The following is a 23,995-nucleotide window of genomic DNA, read 5'->3' on the forward strand; positions in this document are numbered from 1 at the left end:
ACAGAACTTTGTTAGAAAAAGTGAGGTGTATGTTAGCAACCTCAGGAATGCCAAAGAAGTTCTGGGGTGAAGCTGTATCCACTGCAGCTTATTTGATCAATAGATGTCCTTCATCAGCAATTCAGATGAAGACACCTATGGAAATGTGGTCAGGTACTAAACCTGAGTATGAAGATTTAAAAGTTTTTGGGTCTTTGGTGTATTCTCATGTGAGTGATGATAAGCTGGATCCAAGATCTCAAAAGTGTGTAATGCTGGGATATACTGAAGGTGTAAAGGGATACAGGCTTTGGAGGTTGCAAAATCCAAAGGTGATAGTGAGCAGAAATGTTCAGTGCAGGGAGAATGTCCTGTACAAAGATGTTATGGAGACAATGAATAAAAGTGTATCCAAGAAAGATGATCTTCAGTTTGAGGTGGAGCCAGTGTTAAACAGACCAAAGGTGAATGTTGAAAGGTCTGGTGCAACTCAGGGTGAAACAAGTCAAAGTGGAAGTTCTGGTTCAAGTCAGGATGAGACAAGTCAAAGTGTACCAAATTTGGAGGATTACATTTTGGTGAGAGACAGGTCAAAAAGGAAAGCTGTGAAACCGCTGAGGTACAGAGATCAAGAAGATATTTCTGCAGTCGCTTTTATAGCAGCAGAAAATGAAAGCATCTATGAACCGCTAACTTTTGAAAAAGCTGTTAATTCAGAAGATAATCAAAAGTGGTATAAAGCAATGGATGAAGAAATGGATTCTCTGTACAAGAATGGTACGTGGGAGTTGGTAAACAAGCCAAAAGACCAGAAGTTGGTGTCTTGCAAGTGGATCTACAAAATTAAAGAGGGTGTCAAACCAGGAGAAGGTCCAAGATACAAAGCAAGACTGGTGGCTAAGGGATTTACTCAAAAGGCAGGTGTTGATTACAATGAGATCTTTTCTCCTGTAGTCAAACATGTCTCAATTAGAGTTATCTTGTCATTGGTTGCATCGTTAGATCTGGAGTTGGAACAAATGGATGTGAAAACTGCATTTTTGCATGGTAATTTGGATGAGAAGATCTACATGGCACAGCCAAAGGGATATGAAGTCAAAGGCCAAGAAGATAAGGCATGTTTACTGAAGAGGTCCTTGTATGGACTGAAGCAGTCTCCCAGACAGTGGTACAAAAGATTTGATGAATACATAGTGGGCAGTGGTTTCAGCAGAAGTCCTTATGACAGTTGTGTGTATCATAGGGAGTATGACAGGGGTAAATTTGTCTATTTACTCTTATATGTTGATGATATGCTAATAGCTTGTGAAAGCAAAAGCCAAATAGAAGAAACCAAACAACTGTTGATGAGAGAGTTTGAAATGAAGGATTTGGGGAAAGCCAGGAAGATACTTGGTATGGAAATCCACAGAAACAGGACAGAAAAGGTGTTAACACTGTCTCAATCTTCTTATATTGAGAAAGTGTTGAAGAATTATGGAATGGGAGAGTGTAAGCCTGTTACAACTCCTCTTGCAGCTCATTTCAATTTGTCAAAGAAAGATTGTCCTCAAACAAATGAAGAGGAAGAATACATGAGCAAAGTTCCATATGCAAACACTGTTGGGAGTCTGATGTATCTCATGGTCTGTACAAGACCTGATATTGCATATGCTGTTAGTGTGGTGAGCAGGTATATGGCTAATCCTGGTAAAAATCATTGGGCAGCAGTGAAATGGATTCTCAGGTATTTGGCTGGTACAAAGAAACTTGGTTTAAAGTTTGAAAATCATGCTGAGAAGGAGAACATGGTCAGTGGTTATGTTGATTCAGATTATGCAAAAGACAAAGATAATGGCAGATCAATAACTGGTTATGTGTTCTCAGTCATGGGGAATGTGGTGAGCTGGAAGTCTCAGTTGCAGTATGTTGTGGCACTATCCACAACTGAGGCTGAATTCATATCTTTAACTGAAGGGGTAAAAGAGTCTTTATGGTTAAAGGGTATGGTTGCTGATCTGGGAATTAGATTGGATGGTGTGGAGGTAAATTGTGATAATGAAGGTGTTGTTCAGTTTTCAAAGAACAGTGTATTTCATGAGAGAACCAAACACATCAATGTGAAGATGTTTTGGATCAGAGATGTGGTGACTTCTAAGGAAGTGGTGGTCAAGTGGGTTGGAACAGATGTTAACCCAGCTGATGTGATGACCAAGGCTTTGCCAGGTGCATTACATTTTGCTTTAACTCATTAGGTTTAGGCTAAACTGAATTGTTACTTAGGTGGAGATTGTTAAGAAAAGTAACATTTCAGTTATAACCACTGATGAGTTATGAATAAATAAGCAAACCACTGTTTGAGACTAAACGAGACAAACAACTGGTGGCATTCTAAGCACTGCTTGTGATCAAACACTGATGGTGGTTAACAGCTGATAGCAACAACTGATGATGGTAAACAGCTGCTGTTGAAATAAGCAGTATATAGTGAATCAGTGGTTTGAAATGTTGTTGTGAAGTGAGTCAGTTGTTGAAGTATGAGGGAGCAGTTGTTTAGGTATAAGGTCTGATACTTACATTCTTGTAAGTTCAGGGGGTGTTTGTGGAAATTCTTACAACGGATAGTTGTAACTGAATTTAGGTCGATTAGTATAAATAGAGGTTTGCAGTAGTTTGTAATTAATTCATTACTTTTAATTTCTTTGTAATTCTTTTCTTGTAATTCAATTTCTGATTCAATAAGATTCAATCGTTAATCGTTGATTTAATTCTCTGGGTCAATTTCTGGGTTGTTTTTCTGACATACCCACATTCTATATATTCTTAAAAGTAAATGTCTCAGTCCATTTACTTTACTTAAATACGGATAATAGAAATATATAGACAAAACTAAAAGGTGCTGCAGTGGTTTGTAATTTTTTGTTGAATCTTCTCAACACTAGTTTAATTCTAGCCTTCTCCGTATTAATTCATTCTTTTTTTGTACTCCCTTAGGCCTTGGCACAATTTTGTATTTGCTTACGTAGGCTACTGTATATATTCAAGCGTATGTAGTATAAAGGTCCTAACCGAATAGGTACATAGGCTCAAGTAGAAGGTGTAATGTCTAATGACGCTAATGTCATGAACGTAGAGTATAACAACGTTAAAAACGTGTAAGGTCACATATATGCGTCACACGTTAATATGATCACCGTATACTGAACCGCATTGCTTATATAGGTTACACCGAGTTAGATCGGATACATTGAAACACGTGTTTCATATGGTTAATGCATCACAGAACGTGGCGCCAACTATAAACAACTAAGGTGTCGTCGTCGTAACGCACGACGTATGGTTGTCTTGACGTACTTGTCCATTTAAATTCACGTTTCAACATAAAGGACTCACGTTTTGACATAATTTTTTTTCTAAAACAAGTCTGGTCAAATATCATATGTTTTTATACTTATTTTGTGTACGTTCGTAAAATGTGTTCGAAAGCGAGTCTGGTCAAATATATTACGTATTCATTCAATGGCGACGTAATTTTTTTCCGAAAGTGTTGGGTCAAATATACAATATAAACTCGAGTTACTTTAACTTTTGACGTCGTCACAACGCTGTTGGACCGTTCTATGACCCTAAAAGTCAGTCAAGGTAGTTCATCTTCACATACGAAGGCGGAATCAACGTAAATGAAGTTACAACAGCTTATCCTTTCAATTCCTTATCTTTCTATTGCTTTCTGATAAAAATTTGGCAGAGTTTTAGCACCGTAGCACACACATACACTGTTACAACTTATGAACCGCTCTGACCTATATATAGAGAACCATGGTCGCTTATGTGACAGACCATATAAGCGATCCAGCACCTTTGTCCTAAAAGCGATCCAGGATAAGACTAATAAGCGGTCTAAGACAATACAATGACTAAAAAGCGATCCTAAGTCTATTTTTTACAATATTTACACTTTGACTCCCTATAGACCAATCTTGACTTCTGACATTTTGTAGACGCAGTCAACAGACATTCCGTGTATCAACAGACTCCCCCTTGGATGTTGACGTAGTCTTTTAGCATCTTCAGATCCATAGTCTTTAGTCTTTGTCTTTTCACAAACTCTGTCTTCTTCTCATAAGCATTCTTCACAGGTTCCAGGACTATCTCCTAGCTTTATCTACAAGCTTCCCATTAGCTGTTGATCCAGACTCCCCCTTTCACTAACTCCCCCTCTTAGTATGCTGGAATCTTGAGATATCTGGTTCAAGCTTTTGCAGTTTGCCTCCGTTGGGAAATATCGTCCAAACCTGTTACTCAACCAATAGCATTACAATCTATCTTTTCAAACAATGAACACTAATTCAATCAGCTTTAGAAATCCACTCAAGTTTTCAATTCAAGTTAATGACCCTGAATACTTGATTAATCTACCAAGTTCAATTTAATGACCCTGGTTGATCTGTTGACGAATCAAACTGATTTAATAAAACAATTTTCCAATTTTCTTTCTGAAAATAACAAATATCAACTTAATGAACTTGTTTGTGACTTTTGAAAACAAACATATTTCCAACAATGTAAGCTCTCCTCGATCTTCAGCTCAGAATCTCCTGCATCTGCTTCATCTTTCTAGAATCCGACAATCAACTTTCCACTCTGATTTGTCTAAAATAAAGCAGAAATAAAATCTTTTTGGATTTTAAAATGATCTAAACTAAGAAATGAAATAACAGAAAACTTAAATTGCAGAAAATAAACTATTTACAGTTTTGTTTTTGGCAAGCGTGTCAGGGAATCATATCAGCTTTTCAGACAGATTACAAGTACCGTTAAGCTATATTACATACTCAGACTTAAACAATTCACCTCGATTGTCGATATACTGATCCATCTTAAATTCTCATACAAACTTCAATCTATTCAGGATACCGTTTAAGTGTTTTAAGAACTTAGATCAATTTATGTGTCCCACCTCTTGAATATACTCCCGTATCCAGAATCCCAATATTCAGTCTTACAGGCAAGAATACTACAATGATGTCTGTACATAAATTAGGAGTTAAATGCGAAAACTGAGGGATCTCAGGTCAGAACTTCCGTTCAGCAGAGAGATATCAGCTTCGACTTTGCAGTGTGTCCCCTTTAGAGGATCTTTTCAGCTACAACAACTGATTATCAATTTTATTGTCTAATCAGCTGAGGGCTTTATGCTATATTTCAAGCATTTTGGTGAAAGTATTAGCCAGGGACTAGGTCAGAACCACCGTTCAGCAGAAGTCCCGGAATAATACCCCAGACATCATAGAGTATAACCACCTAGTATATCAGAATACGAGACCTTTCAAACGAGATTTCAGGGGTTACCTATATATCCAAGTAGTGTTCCCCACGAATTTCACAAGTTTAAAATTTTAGGTTTATATCCCGAATAAATCTACTAAATGCACGAAAACCTGTCGACACATCATTAGTGAGACTGTTTAACTCATTTTGTCTTTCCAAATCTTTAGCATACTGTAATTGTCTAGCTGATGTACTATCATTTTCCCTATATACACAAGCTCTTTTTTAATTTTATCATGTTTTTGGATTTTTGCATTTTTTACTGTTTTTGTATTTTTCTGAAAATAAACTATGTACAACTATCTATTGTACTATCTATCTCCCGCTAAATTCCAAAACACGTAAAAAATCGACAAACCATCGCAGATTGTTTCTCATCTTCATCCGCAACAGTACTCTCATCAACGCTCACAACCCCATCCGACACCGAAAGCAATTTCATACCATTAAGTTTTAACAAATATTGAAATCGATTTTTATCAAAAGCTTTGGTATGCAAATCAGCTTTTTGTTCGTCAGTGTGGATTTTCTCAATTCGTATCAACTTTTTCTCGAAGCAATCACGAATAAAGTGATGACGAATTTCTATATGTTTAGTTTTAGCGTGATGTACTGGATTTTTAGTTATATTAATTGCAGCCTCATTATCAACAAACAGAGGTGTGTTAAGAAACTGCAAACCGTAGTCGCGCATCTGTTGCTGTATCCACAGGATCTGAGAGCAGCAACTGCTAGCAGAAACATACTCCGCTTCACATGTAGATAGCGCCACAGATGTTTGTTTCTTACACTGCCAAGTAACCAATCTCGGACCAAAGAACTGGCATCCTGCAGTTGTTGATTTCGCGTTGATTTTGCAGCATCCGAAATCTGAATCGGAAAACCCTTCGAGTGTAAAATCGCCTATTCGAGGATACCACAACCCCAATGTGGGTGTGCCTTTCAAGTAACGTAAAATCATCTTCACAATAATCATGTGCGATTCTCTCGGGTTAGACTGAAATCTTGCTGCGAGGCACGTTGGGTACATGATGTCAGGACGTGAAGCAGTTAGGTACATCAAAGAACCTATCATGGATCGATAAAGTGTCTCATCAACCCTGTCTCCGGTGAGATCTGGGTGAATCCCATGATTAGTCGCAAGTGGGGTAGCAGCTGGAGTAGAACTTGACATTCCAAATTTCTCTAGAATATCATGCACATACTTCGTTTGATGAATGAAAATTCCCTCAGGAAGTTGTTCAACTTGTAATCCCAGAAAGAATTTCATCTCCCCCATTGAAGACATTTCAAATTTCTGCTTCATCACCTGTTCGAAATCTTTGCATAATTTCTCATTTGTCGACCCAAAAATAATATCGTCTACATAAATCTGTACTATCAGAAGATGACCATCAACGACTTTAGTGAAGAGAGTGGCATCCACTTTTCCGCGTATGAACTGGTTAGCGAGTAGGTGTTGAGACAAAGTCTCGTACCAGGCTCTCGGCGCCTGATGTAGACCATACAACGCTTTGTCCAGCAAATAAACTTTGTTTTTGTGGATTGGGTCAGTAAAGCCCGGCGGCTGACCAACATAAACCTCCTCTTTGACCTTCCCATAAAGAAACGCTGATTTAACATCTAACTGAAATACTTTGAAATTCTTCCAAGACGCAAATGCTAGGAAAATTCTGATAGCCTCTAGTCGTGCGACAGGAGCATAGACTTCGGTAAAATCAATCCCCTCCTGTTGACTAAAACCCTGAACAACGAGTCGAGCTTTGTTCCTTACAACCACTCCTCTGTCGTCCCTCTTACATTTGAAAACCCATTTTGTATTGATTTTCCTTTGACCATCCGGCAAATCAACTAACTTCACACTCCCAACTTTTCAAACTGACTTAATTCTTCTTGCATCGCTATGACCCAAGAGTCTTCATTAAGCGCCTCTTTGTAAGTCCTCGGTTCGACCTGCGAGATAAAACAACTTAATGAAAATTCAGTTTGTAAAGGTGCTACTGTAGAATAAAAACATGTTAAGCCCTGATCAATTTGACGTCTCGTTCGAACGCCCGATTGCAATTCTCCTATTACCAACTCCTCTGGATGATACGAAAGAGTTCGCGGCATCACTTCGCTTGGAACTTCTACATTTCCTTCCAGATTAGTAACATTCTGCTCTGCATCTTGTTCACCAACTTGGTTTGTTTGACTTGACAACTGGATCTGCTCCCCCTCAAGATCTGAATCACCATGGTAAAAAACTAGCATATTTTCAGCTTCTTGATCATCATTCACCTCCGACTGATTACCAGGAGCAACTTCATCATCATGTTCACCAGCGTTACTAGGACCTGCTTCATCATCATTTGAAGTCTCCCGAGGTCTTCTAGAATACTCTGCTGGAAACCTGAGCGACGACTCATACTCTCGGAAAATATCCAGCTCATCAAAGAAATCTTCCTCTTCCTCAGATTCTTCTCTCATGTCAAACGATTCCCAAAGTTTGTCATAATGATAACGCCATGAATCACCAGGATTCTGTGGCGGCATAGTATAACCCTGACATTCAACATTCGCTGCTTCAATAATACGCGTTTCCCTTGGAACAAAAACACGCCGTGTAGGACCAGAATATCCAACAAATATTCCTTCAAAGTTCTTTGAACCAAACTTGCCATTCGGCTCTATTACCGTACAGGGTGACCCAAACGGTTCTATATACTTCAAATTCGGCTTGCGTTTATTGATTAGCTCAAAACATGTCTTGTTGAACTTTTTCACAGTAAGAACTCTATTGAGAGTATAGCATGCAGCAGAAACAGCTTCAGCCCAGAAATTAATTGGTAACTTGGAATCTGCAAGCATCGTTCTGGTTGTCTCGATTAGCGTCCGGTTCTTGCGTTCTGCAACTCCATTTTGCTGAGGAGTGTACGGAGCACTAAACTCATGCAGTATACCTCTTTCATCACAGTATTCCTCCATCTTACTGTTTTTGAACTCAGTACCATTATCACTTCGAATTCTACAAATCGGTCTCTGGTACAAATTCTCAAATTTCTTAAACAATACCACCAAACTATCAAAGGTTTCGTCTTTTGTTTTCAAAAACATGACCCACGAAAATCTGGAGTAGTCATCAGTCACGACCAAACAGTAGGAATCTCCTGTTATACTCTTGACGTTCACTGGACCAAATAAATCCATATGAAGTCTTTCCAAAGGTCTTGAAACTGAATTGACTTGTTTTGTAGGGTGTGACTTTTTCTTTTGTTTGCCTCTGACACAACTTATGCACTCCCCTTCCAGATGAAAACCTTTAATATTCACTCCAGTGACCAAGTCGTTATGCACTAAGTGATTCATTTTCCTTAGGTGAATATGCCCCATCTTTCGGTGCCATAACCTTGACTCTTTCTCTGTTGCTCTGGACACAAAACAATGAGCCTGACCCGTGGTTGTAGTAGCAACGCTCATATCCAACATGTACAGATCGTTGACTCTTGGTGCCCTCATGATGATCCACTCTTCAGGTATCACAAATCCCGGTTTCAAGATCAAACATTCTTTGTCGGTGAAATGAGTAGTATACATCCTGTCACATATCTGGGAGATACTCAGTAGGTTGTTCTCCAGCTCAGCAATGTAGTTAACTCTCTCAAACGTTATAATGCCATTTGATAATGTTCCTTCACCTATGATCCTGCCTCCTTGATTACCCGCAAAACCCACATAGCCACCATTAATGTTATTCACATCATACAGCAATGCGGTTTTCCCTGTCATATGCCTTGACGCTCCACTATCCATTATCCACCTGGATACAAGTTTTGGAAGGTCCTGCACATAATAAATCATCATTTAAACAACTTCAAGAAAGATGCCGATTCATGCTTCGCAATCCAGGAAGCTCCGGCAATTCAAACTGTTTAGTCAAACATGGTGTCCACCCAGGCCTCATCAGCCTTAGGTGTAACCGTGACTTTAGCAATTTGAATTTTGAAATTCTTAGACTTAAGAGGTGGAAATTGTGCATCATAATCAACCGTAATTGACTCTTCAGCCTTTTTCACCTCAGAAGTTGAAACTTTCTTCTCAACTTTAGGTTCAATTTTAGGTTTCCACACCTGTTGAGCTACAGCAACCCTCCTATAAAATTTATCATTTTGATTTACCAACTTCTTTACGGGTTCACTTTTTTACTTTAAAGTTGTCAGTTTGAACATTTTTCTTCCCAACAACTTTCTTCTCAACATACATCGGTGTTTTACCCTTCACATCAACTTTATTTTGTTGAACCTTCACAGCTTCAGTCTTAGGCTTCACATATGTACACTTTCGTGCAATATGACCAACCTGTTCACATCTAAAACAAGTACGAGTATCAGCTACCCGACTCGTGCCTTCAGACTGAGCCTGTGAAGCTCTCTTCTAAAAAAATTCTTTGTTTGATTTTGTAAAAATTTCCTTTTCTTCATCAGCAAGTGAACTTGAACTGTTCACAAACTTTTTCTTTTCGACAAACCTCTTGTTTGAAACATTTCTTTTCTGATATGATTTACCCCCCTGATAACCACCCGACCAGTTGTTTCTGTTGTTATTGTAAAAACGTGGTGGATAAACAGTTTTCTTGTTGTAAACCCTCTCTTTCTTTCGACTCAGATTGTTCACAGCTGACAACTCGACTTCGACCAGTTTGAAAACATTTGTCAATTTGTTCAAATTAACATTCTCTAATGGAAACTCAGAATCCGAAAACAACTTATCCGATCCCGACATCTTGTACATGACAAGATCAGAGTCATCATGTAAGTTGTTTTTGGACTTTTGCTTCGGAATGTATTTATCTAGAAAACACCCATCCTCCTCAGAAGTGTCACAATCCGGCTTAAGCACTTTGTCTATCACACTTTTCACCACATCATTTTGGACACCCTCTTCATTGGAAGACGTGAACGTGACATCAATGTTCTCAGGAAGTGTAACATCACTTTCTTCCTCAATTTCCACCAAACTAGACTGCTTTTTCGTGTAGTTGTCTAAAATTGGCGGTGGAACTTTGTGAAACCCTACACCCGTTCCATCAGAAAACACATCCTCACCAGCTTTGTTTTTCCCTATAGGTTTAGGAACAATATGCTGCAAAACAAAGCTAGCTGAGCTATAGCTGTTTAATTTCAACTGAATTCTTTCATTTTCAATTTCAATTTCTTGAACTTTAAGTTTTAGTTTAGCAATTTCATCCAGTTGTTTGTTAATTGATTCTTCTTTTAACCTCAAAACAGCTCTTAGATGCTCATTTTCTTTAGTTGTTTTTCCATTTCGATCATCACTATCTTTGACAACGCTTTTCAATTTTTCAAATTTTTCAGAAATTTGTCGATTCTCAAGAAATACTTTGTCATTTTCAGCTTTAATTTTCTTACATTCAGTCGTTAATTCATTTACTTGTTCAGTTGAAGCTTTTAATTTTGTGTCACGTTCAAGAATCTGATCCTCAAGTTTTCCAACTTTAGTTGTTAGATTCTTGATTTTCTCACCGTTTAGGTACGTGACAGTGCCACAAAAATTGCATTGTTTGGTGCAACTTTTGCAATCAGCATTACCCCCAACTTTGTTACCTGACACATTCGTTGACTTGTTTTGACTGACCTGATCCTTTGACTCAGTAACAGAAACAGAATCTACCTCAAGTGCTTTTGCAGCTAGCACTTTGTCAGCCATATTTCCTAGGTTCTCAGCTGTCAACTTCTGTGTAGTATCGATCAGACCGGTATCAACTTGCTTTACTTTTTCAAGTTCTTCTTTTTCTTTCATCTCTTTCTCTTTTCTCTCTTTCTCTTCTTTCTCCTTTCTCTCTTTCTCTTCTTCAATCATCTTTGATGTTGGTGTTCCCCACCACTTGTGCTGCCAATATTCATCATCTTCTTTGTACTCCTGAATGATGGCTTCGATATCTATCTTTTTGTCATCAACCGCGATGTTGCCATATCTATCAAGATAACATTCTCTGTCTGGATCCCATCTGTTTGCTCTTTTAGCTTCCAAAAAGACACTAGAAAGTCTGATGATTTTGGCTTCAGCAACCATCTTCCGATACTTATACTTCTGTTCCTCCGTACGATCATCCTTCCATGGAATAGGTTCATCATGACTTGCCATGAATGCGTAACCCACCGCATCATCTTCTGGTAGAACTTCTTTACTCCAATTGTACCCCTCATCGTCATAAATCACAGCTAATGCCCTCGATTTGTCTCTATTCTCTTCCTGCTGCTTCAATCTGGGCAGCGCGGATTTATTTTGATGGTAGATTGCCTTTTTGTAATAATCGTCACGAAATGGATTCTCTGACTCATCAACGTACGCGTTTCTACATTCACGCTTGAAGTGACCCTTCTGCTTACATTTGAAGCACGTCACTTTGGATTTATCGAACCCCAACTTTGTAGATGGACCACCGATCGTTTTTCTCCCAGTAATCTCCATAAAGCGTTGTGCACGTCGAACTGCACTTGCCATTGCCCAACGGATGTCGATCAGCTCCATTTCTTCAGGGTCTATCTGATCGTAATCTTCTTTCGTCAGATTTGTGTTCCCTATCTTTCCGGCTACCAAACCTTCATAGGACTCCAACACATATGCCAGAAAAACCATTTGTTGCTTGGCCGACTCTTCATCAAAATTCTGTGCGTTCTTCATATCTATAGCGATGTTGCACGAAAACTTTGCATCAGAACGACTTGCAGAAGACGTAGATCCACTGTGATAACCACTGTGACTTCCGCTGCTTGAACTGCTTTGACTTTCCTTGTTAGCTGAAGAAACATTCTCAGCAGAAAATGCAGTTTTCGGAGAAGTAGCTTTCGGCATCAAGCTTTTCGGATAATAAAGATCCAAGTTTTGCTGATAGGATGAGTGATTGACTTTGTAAGTTTTCTTCAATTCAAGCTCATGACTTTCGAGTTTCTCAATCACCAAATCTGGAGTCAGATTTTTCGGAGAAATAGTGTTCTTCAACATCAATGCGTAATATCTCCAATCAACTTCATCCGGTAATGAATCAAACAATTTATCAACAATTTCTTCATCAGAATACGTGATCTTGTGTCGTGCAAGCTCCAATTTCAGATGACCAAATCGTTCAATCATTTTACAAACCGATTCATTTTTTAGACAACCAAACATGTCAAATTCTTTCCTAAGCAACTTTGTTTTGTTCTTTACAATCTCTGTGCTTCCAACACACTTCTTTTCGAGTTTTTCCCATAAGTCTTTAGCATTGGTATAATCTATCAATGAGATAATATCCTCCCGAACTGATTGAAACAATAGAGCTACACACTTTTGTTCAGCTACAAAGAGATCAATTTCTTCAGAATTTCTTAAAGCTTCACCATTTTTCTTTCCCTCAGCATAACCGTTTTTCATACTCTTCCAACTGGGGAAAGCGAATGCCATTAGCCAATCTTCGAACTTTGTTGCCCACCTGCTGTAGTCTTCTATAGCCATCAACTTAGGAGGTTTGTTAAGCGTTCCAAATGCACTTTCGGACTCCCAAGCTTCTTTCTTTTTCTCTTTTTGTTGATTCTCATTCGTATTGTTCGATGTCGAATCATTGTTTCCTGAACTTCCTGTGAATGCGTACATATCGCTAAATAGATTCAAGAACATATCATCCACCGTGAACGTACCTGCAAAATCAGACAATACTTAGAAAAGTTTTGATTTTTAAAAAATAACAGAACCACAAAAGCGATCCTGTTTGTACAGCTTGACAGAAAAGTGGATCAATAAATGTCCAAATACGCGGTCCAGACAACAAAGTCCTTTAGAGCGGACCACAAAGTGTCAGAAAAGCGAGCCAACTATGTCTATTCGAGCGGACCAGAATGTGTCCGTTCGAGCGGTTCAGCAATGTCAAATGAGCGATCTAAAGCGTGATCATTCGAGCGGTTCAGAATATGATCGTTCGAGCGGTCCAAGATACGTCCGTTCGAGCGATCCTAATGGTAAAATTGTCCAAAAAGCGATCCGAAAGGTGAATTTCGAGCGATCCAAACCGATTGTCCAAATAAGCGATCCTAATGTCCGAAAAAGCGATCGACTATTTTTAACCAGTTTTTACCATTTTTAGTCCGTATTTTCACCTGATTCTTTCTAGGGTTTGTTAATAGTGTGTTTTACACGTTATACTCGAATTTTAGACAATTTTGACCGTTGGAACCACTAGAAACTGAAAAAGTATAAGAGAAAGTGAGTAGAAAAGAGAGATTTCTGCAGATCTATGTTGTAGTAGTATGAACTCCTCGTCCTGAGCTCTGATACCACTTGTTGGACCGTTCTATGACCCTAAAAGTCAGTCAAGGTAGTTCATCTTCACATACGAAGGCGGAATCAACGTAAATGAAGTTACAACAGCTTATCCTTTCAATTCCTTATCTTTCTATTGCTGTTTTAGCACCGTAGCACACACATACACTGTTACAACTTATGAACCGCTCTGACCTATATATAGAGAACCAGGGTCGCTTATGTGACAGACCATATAAGCGATCCAGCACCTTTGTCCTAAAAGCGATCCAGGATAAGACTAATAAGCGGTCTAAGACAATACAATGACTAAAAAGCGATCCTAAGTCTATTTTTTACAATATTTACACTTTGACTCCCTATAGACCAATCTTGACTTCAGACATTTTGTAGACGCAGTCAACAGACATTCCGTGTATCAACAAACGCGCGGCTGCTCAAAATCCTAGTTTGGTCCTTAAAGTGATGTTTGTTTCTTTTTGGTCAATTTTTATAAAAATGACCAATATTTCTATATATCCTCCAAACACATAATCAAAGCCGCAACCCGGCCGAAATTGGATCGAAGACCTAATTACTGAGTGATGTGTAATTTGCAACCATCGATCTCTAGTGTGCGCTTGAAAGTTGAGCTCAAGGTGATCAAAGGAAAGGCATGTGGTGTTCAGGTGTATACGGATTATAGGATATTCAATTTGTAACTCAAGAAAATATTTTGTCTTCCTAAGATCTTGCATTCCAAATCTATATATGATAATAAGCAAGTTGAATGAATAGTAATTTGACGTGGTGTTGTTTTCTCATTGGACTTTTTGGGCGGTCTCTTTTTGTGCCTTTTGACATTACTACCAGATCCACGTGTGGCTCCTTCCAGCATTCTTAAAAAACAAACATTGAACGTATTAAGAGAGGGAGAGAGAAAGCGAGGCTAGAATAAAGAGAAAAGGGCGATCGGGATCCTTGCCTGGTGCCGATCGGCCATAACTTCCGGCCATCTGCAAGGTTATTGCGGTACGTCTAGCTTGGCTTTCTCCAGGTCGCCGGACATGGAGCAAAAGAGGGATGAGGCAAACATGGTAAGTTTTCAACACCGATCTTTGGATTAAGTTATGTGTGCGTCTAAAGCTAATTCCGGTGACTGTAGGTGGTTTCACGGCGGTGGTTGTTGTCATCGTCTTTGACTTGAACCAGTTTCGCTGATATTGGCCAGGCCAAGTGTTGTGAGGACTCACCACTTCTCGGTCGATCGAAGTTGACTGTGATTCGTAACTCAAACCTCATTTTTAATTTTTGTAAACTATGGATACGAATTGCTAAACTGAATTTGTGATGTTGAATTTTAGATCAATTTTGTTTTTTTTTATTTGATCGGTATGCTCCAGTCCACTCCTAAATCCTTTACCTCGATGTACCAGCTCATCGTCGGTTTTCTTGATTGATTCTTCTCAAACTTCGTGCGAATAAACTCATGTCAGAGCTCTCATAAAATCGTCCAGAGTTGAGGTGAGTTTCTCTTTTGTTCACTTCCTGTGTATACGGTTGTTGGTTCACTAGACAGCGGGAATCACAAACCCATACATCATTCCAATTTAGTGAGTGATTTGACTTTTCAAATTTCAGTACGGTAAATTTCATTCCTAATCGCCGACCCATACAATCGGAAACGTGTTTTTTTATGAAATAAATCGAAAATTCCGCGATCAAGACGCTTTTGTTGAAACTGGCGGGAACTATGCATGTTGGTGATTCAGATCGCGGATCACTGGTGATCGGTACCGCGATCTGGTACGAATGATCTGGATCGTAGTTCGTGGGCCTGGTGGCGTGGCGTTTCTTATGACTATGGTTTGGCTACCACAAGCTTATTTGGAATGACATTGTCGGACCCATTGTCACCTCTGGTAAGTAATTCTCTCGGATTTTACTAAGATAACTTCATGGTAAGTTGCAAGTAATTATCATTTTCTGAGTAGAAGCTTTCTAATGTTAGCGAATCAACCCCATCTCGACTCGTCCTAAAAAATGACATTTTTGACGCGGTTAACCAAAAAGTTTAGCTAGAGGGGGAACAGGTCAAACGGTTAGATGTTGTCCAATGAGTATTTTCTCTGAATCCAAAAAGTTTAGCTAGAGGGGGAACAGGTCAAACGGTTAGGTGTTGTCCAATGAGTATTTTTTCTTAATTCTACCATTCAAAGAATTAAACTTTCACTTGAGTAACAGTTTGTTGTCTTTAAAGCCAACTGATGAAGGTTGGTTGCCTCTAATAACTAGAACTTCTTGGATACAATTTTAGGTTTGAGCTTCATGTGAACTTCTTGAATTTGCTTAGCTGTTGTAGTTACTTTTGACATGCTCTATTGAGATTATCAAAGTAGTTTTATCAATCTAGCCACATACATCAAATGTTGTAAGTACCTACAAAGATGACTTCTTTTTGTTACACCCAACGACTAACGTTGTCACGTTTTTCTTGAAAACAGGGGACAAAAGATGAACGATCGAGAAATTTTAACCCATATTCACCAGTTTTCACACATACGTTTCATCGAGAACTTACATGTTATTAAACCGGGGACAAATCGGTTTAGCGCGCCGCAACGCGCGTAGGGTATAAAACTAGTTTCTTTTTAAAATATTCAAGAGATATATAAAGCTCCTAATGAGTTCCAATCATATTCATGTCAGCAACGTATACTGTATATTATAAGGATATTGTACTTAATACAAACCTCTTCATAAAATTACATGTGCAAACAAAATCATTTTGTAGCATTCTTAAAAAATACTCACTAATAAAATTGTGCCACTTATGATATTTTTTTCAATTTTATGACTAACATTCTCAAGTATTAAGCGAGGCACATAGGTAGGGTGTCTTAACATCAATTAGATGGAGATTAATCCCCTATTGTACTACTAGATGAAGAGATATGGGTCCCCGATCTCCTGCGGGTCTGAGCAAAACCCATATCCATCCCATAAAATCACTAGTTGGCCTTAACAAGTCATCTGCGGGCACCACCCGTCGCGTGGAGATATGGCAGCATGAAGGAGACAAATAGTACAAGAGGAAAGAGGCGTGTAGCTAATGGCAGTCCACGGATCGATGTACCAGGTGACCTCCACTAGCCGTTATCGCAAAGGAAACAGAAGGTATGGGTCACAGTGGCATCTGGCCAATCACATGCCATGGATTTCGTTCCTCCTAAACCTCCACTAACGGTTGACACATAATAGACAACCAGGGCACCCTAGAAGCAACGTGTGGCCAATGAAAGATTGTGGACGCACCCCAACTCTGCTACACTAACTGTCAACACAAATGGGAGCAAATGGGTATTTCTGATAGCGACGTCTAATTAGGGGTGTTCAGAATTCATTTCGAATTCGAAAAATTCAAAATTCGTTTAAATTCTATTCGATTATCAGGAATTCGTGACGATTATAAGAATTCGAATTCAATTCAATTCGAGTCAAGTAAATCGAATACGGATTTATAATTTCAAATTCGATTCGAAATTCGAATAAAAATTATACATTTTTATTTATTATTTTATATATAATACATATATAACTTTTATTAGGCTATACTATAAATCATTTTCAAAATTTATTTTAAGTATTAAAATTACCCATTATCAAACCCACTACATGGCCCATAACTAAAACCTAAGTAACAAATCTATCAATAGGTTTCTAACCCTAAAAATATTAACTTGTAATGTGAAGTGATTGTTCCCGACTTCTTGTTTTGAATTTTAGACTTATAGTACTTTATATGGAACTTTTTAATGTGATATCGTGCTTTATGGCTGCTTTAAAATTTATGTTTCATTTTGATAGTTATTTACATGTTTTTAAAGAATCTGAATCAAATCGAATTTATTCGAATTCAATTTGAATTTGAATTCGAATTTTTAATCGAATACGAATTGGGTTTTTTACTCGAATACGAATTCGAATCGAATTTGGTAAGTTTTAATCGAATTCGAATCGGATACGAATTCAAGGGAAAATAAAATTTATTCGAATAATTCGAAAATTCGATATTCGATTTGATGAACATCCCTACGTCTAATCCAATCCTCTTTCATCCTTCCCGGCTATCAATTCCACAGTCCATCAAGGTGAAATCATTCTATGCTCTCTCCTCTCACTCTCACTTACAACTTATTCTCACGCCGGATGGTGGTGACAAGAAGAACCCCTCACTTCGTCTTCTTCTAATAACAAGCCTCACAGTGTTCTTAGTTTTGCATATCATCTCGATTGTATAGCTTGTGAAGATCTGAACTCTCCATACCCGGTTGAGCATTTTCTATCCGATTAGATTGGTGTTTCTTGACTAGACTAAAAGATTGTTTTGACTTGCGATATGTCTCCTCAGGCCGGAGGGTGTGGAGGCGCCACCCGTGCCACCTCAACATCAATGGCGCCTGAGGGGCGCCACCACCCCACACCCTCGAAATTAAAATGGGGCGCTATAAGGGACTCGCCAACATGTTAACGGAAGAAAAGGGGGTGCAGGTGGGGCCCACCTCTTTTCAACCAATAAAATCTTTTTTTAATTTTGTTTAATATGTGGGCTTTATTTCACACCCTGCAAGTTAAGAGAATGTGTGATAAAGCCCCCTGGCTGACGTGGATCTGACGTGGCGTGATAAAGCCCCTAGGGGCTTTATCCCACACCCTTTAATCTCATAATCAGTTTTAACTAATTGTGAAAGTTGTCGTGCCACCATGGTACCTTCTATAAAATGGTTTCGTTTGAGTAAATTCTCATTTTAGTCCCTGAGGTTTGTCCTCATTTGACATTTTAGTTCAAATAGTTTTTTTCTTCTTTGAGTCCCTGAGTTTTCAATTTTTTGCCCTTTTGATCCAACACCCTAACTCAATCAAAAAACTCATTTTTAACCAGGGGTATTTTTGACATTTTTGTTATAACCTTTTCAACTTGTCGTTTTAGTTCAAAACTTATTTTATATTAAAAACAAAAGAAAAAATTTAATGCTATAAAAACACACACATATACTTATTTATATATAAATAATTTATACACAATATATATACATAAAAAACTTTTATTTTTATTATGTATTATACCCCCTTCTCTCTCTCTCTCTCTCTCTCTCTAATCTCTTCTTCTCTCTACAACATCCGCCACCTCCTCCATCGTCAACCACCTCCGCCCATCCATCGACATCACCCACCTCCACTTTCGCCAAGTCAGCCACACCACTACAACTGAACAAGTTGGGTTTCTTGAAGATGGGCGTTGTGGTGATGTGGCTGATGGTGGCGAAAGTGGAGGTGGGTGATGTCGGTGGATGGGCGGAGGTGGTTGAAGATGGAGGAGGTGGAGGTGGGTGGCGGAGGTTGTAGAGAGAAGAAGAGATTAGAGAGAGAGGGGCTTTACCATATAATAAAAATAAAAGTTATATTTGTATAAATTATTTATATATAAATAATATATGTGTGTGTTTTATAACATTAACTTTTTTTCTTTTGTTTTTTTAATGTAAAATAAATTTTGGACTAAAATGACTAAGTTGAAAAGTTTATAACGAAAATGTCAAAAATACCCCTAGTTAAAACTGAGTTTTTTGACTGAGTTATGGTGTTAGATCAAAATGGCAAAAAAATGAAAAACTCAGGGATCCAAAGGAGAAAAAAACTATTTGGACTAAAATAGTAATTTGGGACAAACCGTATGGACTAAAATGACAATTTACTCGTTTCGTTTTTATCATTAAGTTTCCGCACAAAGACCTATGCATATCAAAGAAGTTTTACACTATTAGGGGAGTGGGAGTGGTCACTAGTGATAGAATTCCATCACTCACAAGCATCCAATCAACGCCTGCCATGTCATCAGCCACTATTCTATCACTCACAAGAATTTTGTAGTGGCGGTGGTCACTAGTGATAGAATTCTATCACTCACAATTTTTTTTAATTTTTATTTTAAAATTAGAAATTAACAATAAAACACTAAATTATAAATTTTATTAAAATTAAAAAATAAATTACATCTTCTTAACCTAATAAAAGCCATACCTAGGGGACACATGTCCCCAATCTAGAGCCTCTAAACCTAATTTTCCCGCCATTTTCAATCCTTTTGTTTCCCTGAAGTGAAACCCAACGCGGGATCCGAATAGGTTATACGGGTCACTTATTGTTCCTTCCATCATACGTCTCTCTTCTCCATCTCTAATCTTCATTCACATCCTAGGGTTTTTGCAACTTCATTCGCACCTCTCCTTCTCATCCAATCGCATCCATGAAGATCATGTTCATCCCCAAGGTCAACCTAAATCTATATTGCCAATCTTCTGCCCTAATTCTCTCTGCCGTCCTTCAGCCTTACGAAATCTTCATCACAAAAGTACGATTCCATCTCTTTGGTAACAATCAATCTTGGTTTTCTTGATTTTTCTTTCGATTTCTTACTTTTTATTTACCGGAACCAAATTAGGGTTTCTATAGCCATCATCTACCTTACTTCACTTTAGCGCTTCCGTCTTCCTCCTTTGCTGCAGAAGATTCCAAACCCTAGGTTCCTATCTCTCTCTCTCTCTAACACACACATCTCAGTTGATCAATCTGTTATCAATTGAATCAATTCGTTTCTGTATTGATCATAGTTTTCACGTTTAAAATCGATTCAGAACTGTTAAATCGAATGCTAAATTACTTTTCGTTTTTTGTAGGTAAGGTGTAGTTTTTAGAAGTGAAACAATGGTGGAGAAGACGAAAGGAATGAAGGAAGAGGTGGTGACGAGAGAGTACACCATTAATCTTCACAAGCGGCTTCGTGGGTGGTACGTTTTGTAGCGGTTGATTTTGATTATTCTGTTTTTGTATTGAATTTATGATGTTTTGATTGTGCCTAAAAGTTTTGATAGTTTAAAATTGTTGTTGTGATTTTGTTATAATGTAGTTGTATGTGTGGATTAGCTGAATAGAGTTTATACTGTTTTGATTTTTTGATTCGTGATTGCTAATGCACTATTGATTTTGATTTGAATACTCTGTTTACAGAATCCGCCGGAGTAGGTTTCTCTGTCTGAATAACATACCTTGGATTAGCTTATTAACAAATCTCAATGAGCTGTTCAAAAGGATACGTAAAATAAAGGTCTTTTAAGTTTTTCAATCCAATTATCTTTTTTAACATATTTAGCCAGATCCTTTTCCTTTTCTGTAGAATGGATTTTTTTTTTGTCAAATGATATTCTTTGTTTGTAAGATAGTTATCTTTTTAAGATATATTTTATGTTTTCAATTTTACTTATAAACTAATAAGCTCTGAAAACCGGTATGAACCATGAATAACAGTTAAAGCAATCTTGATTATATATGTGACAGGTTATTTAGTCATGGTATGCCACAGGATGTTTAGGTGCATTTGATTCATTTAATTTGCAAGTAAGAACCTTCACAACTTAAATTTAGTACCATGTTTGGTTTATCGACCTTTCAATTATCAGTGTGCATAGTTTAGGGATAAGGAGTTGGTTCAGTTAAATCACTTCATGGCTTTTAACTATGCTGTTGGCAGATGCATCAATGAAATAAAATAGCATTGAAGACGTGGCAGTTGTTAAGAGTAAGTTTAGCTTTGACTCTGATAAGATTAACATTCAAAAATTGGTATGTCATATTTCTTATGTAGTATATTTAATGTTTGTCAAGGTGCTGGTGCTTTTGAGGTTGCAGCTCGACAACATTTGGCTAATGTAGTGAAAAAAACTGTTAAAAGGGTAGTTTTGACATTTTCATACTCCATACATAATTTATGGTTCAAGTTCTAATACATATAAACCAAATTAAACATTTTTAAACTTAAATAATTTGGTGCTTTATTCTTGCGACTAGCGTGCTCAACTTGGGGTTCAAGCTTTTGCGGATGCCCTCCTTATCGTGCCAAAGACACTGGTTGAAAATTTTAGACTTGACACGCAAGATGTTATAATTTCTTTGACTGTAAATGTTCTATACCTTTTGCCTCTTCTTTAGTTTTTGTATAATATGTTAAGTGAATTATGATAACATGATCTCACTTTAACTAATTAATTAGGGAGAGCATGACAACGGGAATGTTGTTGGACTAAATCAACACACGGGGGATCCAATCGACCCTGAGATGGAGGGCGTTTTTTACATCTATGCTGTCAAGCGCCAACTCATCAACTCAGGGTATATAAAGAAACCGAACACACTTTTTGAATATTTCAGATCTTTGAATGAATCATGTGGTATCTTTTTGCAGCCCGGTGATTGCTTCGCATAGTAAAGATAAGTACTGGGAAGCTGCTGATGAATTTGGGTCCAAATAAAACCAGATTAGCTTGGGTCCAAATCAAACCAGATTTGTAACTTTCTGATTAAGTTACATGTAGGCCTCAAACAAGTCGATCAGGTTAGCTTGGGTCCAAATCAAACCAGATTTGAGTCCACAGTTCCAGGTTTAAAATTTCGCTCTCTGTCCAAGTTTTACGAGTTCCTTGATGTGAATCTAGGATTGTGTAAATAAATTATCAGATTGTGCAGATTGATCCGAATCGAGTTCAATCTCAATCTCAATGTTGCTATTGATGAAGTGAAAATGCTTAGAGACATGGGCAAAGCTTTATTGGGGCAGGTGGTGCCCCGGACCCATCGATTTACTGCTTAAATGGCTTCTTCAGCAAATAAAAAAAAGACTATAAATGGTTTTAACGTATTTTAATATATGTATAATATAGGGGTGAGCAAAGTAGGTTAACCGACCCGACCCGAGGAATGACCGACCCGACCCGATACCCGAAAAACTAATATTAAGCTACCCGAAATAAAACCCTATGTATATGTCTCGGTTCCGGTTCTGTATAAGTCGGGTATATCGGTCCTAGGGTTCAAGACCGACCCGACCAAAACACTTCAATTGAATTCAGCCAGCGGCAACAGTATACAATTATTCTGGTATGTTTGTGAAGGCTGTGAAGATTGAAGAATTCAAGAATCTGTATGGCAACCACTTTCATTTCAGGTTTAAAAACATTTCAATCCTAGTACCTATTTCAATCAAATGTTAATTTCTTGATCATGTAGTATAACATGTTTGTTTTATTAGTTGATTCCCTGATGTTTGTTTTAATTACTGAAAGTCTTGATACGAATTTGCAATTTCTTGACCATCATGAGGGTGTTTATACTTCAATCTAAGGTATATTAAACCTTATTAATACCTATGCACACCAAGTGTTCGATATAATGTCCGAGTGAAAGGGGTGACGAAAACATGATATGAAAAGCTGTTTTTGATGAATTTCGTTGCTAAACATAGAATAAATAAACCTTGTAACCCAAAATTCATAAGTTAAACGTCCAAAAATTCAAAAAGTATTAAGAACTTCAAACATAATCCAAAACAAATGTAAGAAATCCAAACGAAATCCAACAAATCCAAAGCAAACGAACTGAAACCGATACTACTTTAACTCCTTTCTCCTTTTTTCCGTATCCATCTCCAGCCATCCGTTAATCGACATCGATATTCATGTGATCCGGTTCCACTTTATCATAAATTTCTACATGAAAAAATATATAACAATAAATACAACTTAAACAACAAACTAAGAATGTGTATTGGTGTATGTCAAAATTACCTTTTCCAATGTCATCGAACTCTGCCGAATCTTCGACGTAGATTTTCTTTTTAATTGAAGCACGAATCCAATCCTCTATACAAATTAATGCCTCGACAATCGGAGTTGATAAAGAAGTTCGATAAGTATCGACAACTCTTCCGCCTGTACTAAACGCCTCCTCTGGATACTGGGATAGCCAATATGTCTATAGTTATAGAAAGAAAATCTAATTAACACTATCGTATTATTATAAGTAATAAAAATAAACTACTAATTAGTAAACATACCTTTCGCCATTTTCGCTAATACAGGGTATTTTGAAGATGCAGCCTTCCACCAACCCAGAAAATCAAATCCCTTGTAATGGTCCTCCTCTCCGTCGTCTAGGTACCTCTCAAGTTCTGACTTGGTGTTATAAGATGTAGAACCGCAATCCGCTTTAAATTCTGTGAAAAAATCACTCTCTCCTTGTGATGATGGTTCAAAGTTCTCCTGACTTGGTGAAACTTTATCTGAAGCTTGTTTTTCACTGCTTGATGCATAATGCTCATACAAAAGCTTCAATTCATCCTTTATACTATTAACTACAAGTTTAACTCGTTTCTTCAAATTATCTTCTGTCTCATCGTCTTTTTTTTCAGCCCTGAATATTCTCTCAAATCCAAACTCAATAACACGAACCTTTAACCTCGGATCTAAAATTGCAGCAAAATACAGAATGTAATTAAATGATCTGCACGTTCTTGTAATGTGTCTGCAGTCTTCAGCCTCAG

General features: G+C 37.8%; 1 long non-coding RNA gene across 9 annotated transcripts; it reads left to right on the forward strand.

The window, feature by feature from the left end:
* Positions 1-19,736: 19,736 nt before the first annotated feature.
* On the forward strand, positions 19,737-22,751 carry LOC110911721. 9 transcript variants are annotated; one of them, XR_004882128.1, is made up of 12 exons: positions 19,737-19,975; positions 20,066-20,146; positions 20,301-20,411; positions 20,632-20,728; positions 20,959-21,018; positions 21,152-21,199; positions 21,286-21,353; positions 21,469-21,576; positions 21,671-21,789; positions 21,863-22,058; positions 22,144-22,234; positions 22,338-22,751. It is a non-coding gene; the product is annotated as an uncharacterized LOC110911721 (long non-coding RNA). The 9 variants fall into 9 exon arrangements; XR_002577283.2 differs by having other exon boundaries at positions 21,863-22,234; XR_002577285.2 differs by having other exon boundaries at positions 22,144-22,751.
* The last annotated feature ends 1,244 nt before the right edge of the window (positions 22,752-23,995 follow it).

Source organism: Helianthus annuus, chromosome 15 (genome assembly GCF_002127325.2).
Source record: "Helianthus annuus cultivar XRQ/B chromosome 15, HanXRQr2.0-SUNRISE, whole genome shotgun sequence".
NCBI lineage: Eukaryota > Viridiplantae > Streptophyta > Magnoliopsida > Asterales > Asteraceae > Helianthus > Helianthus annuus.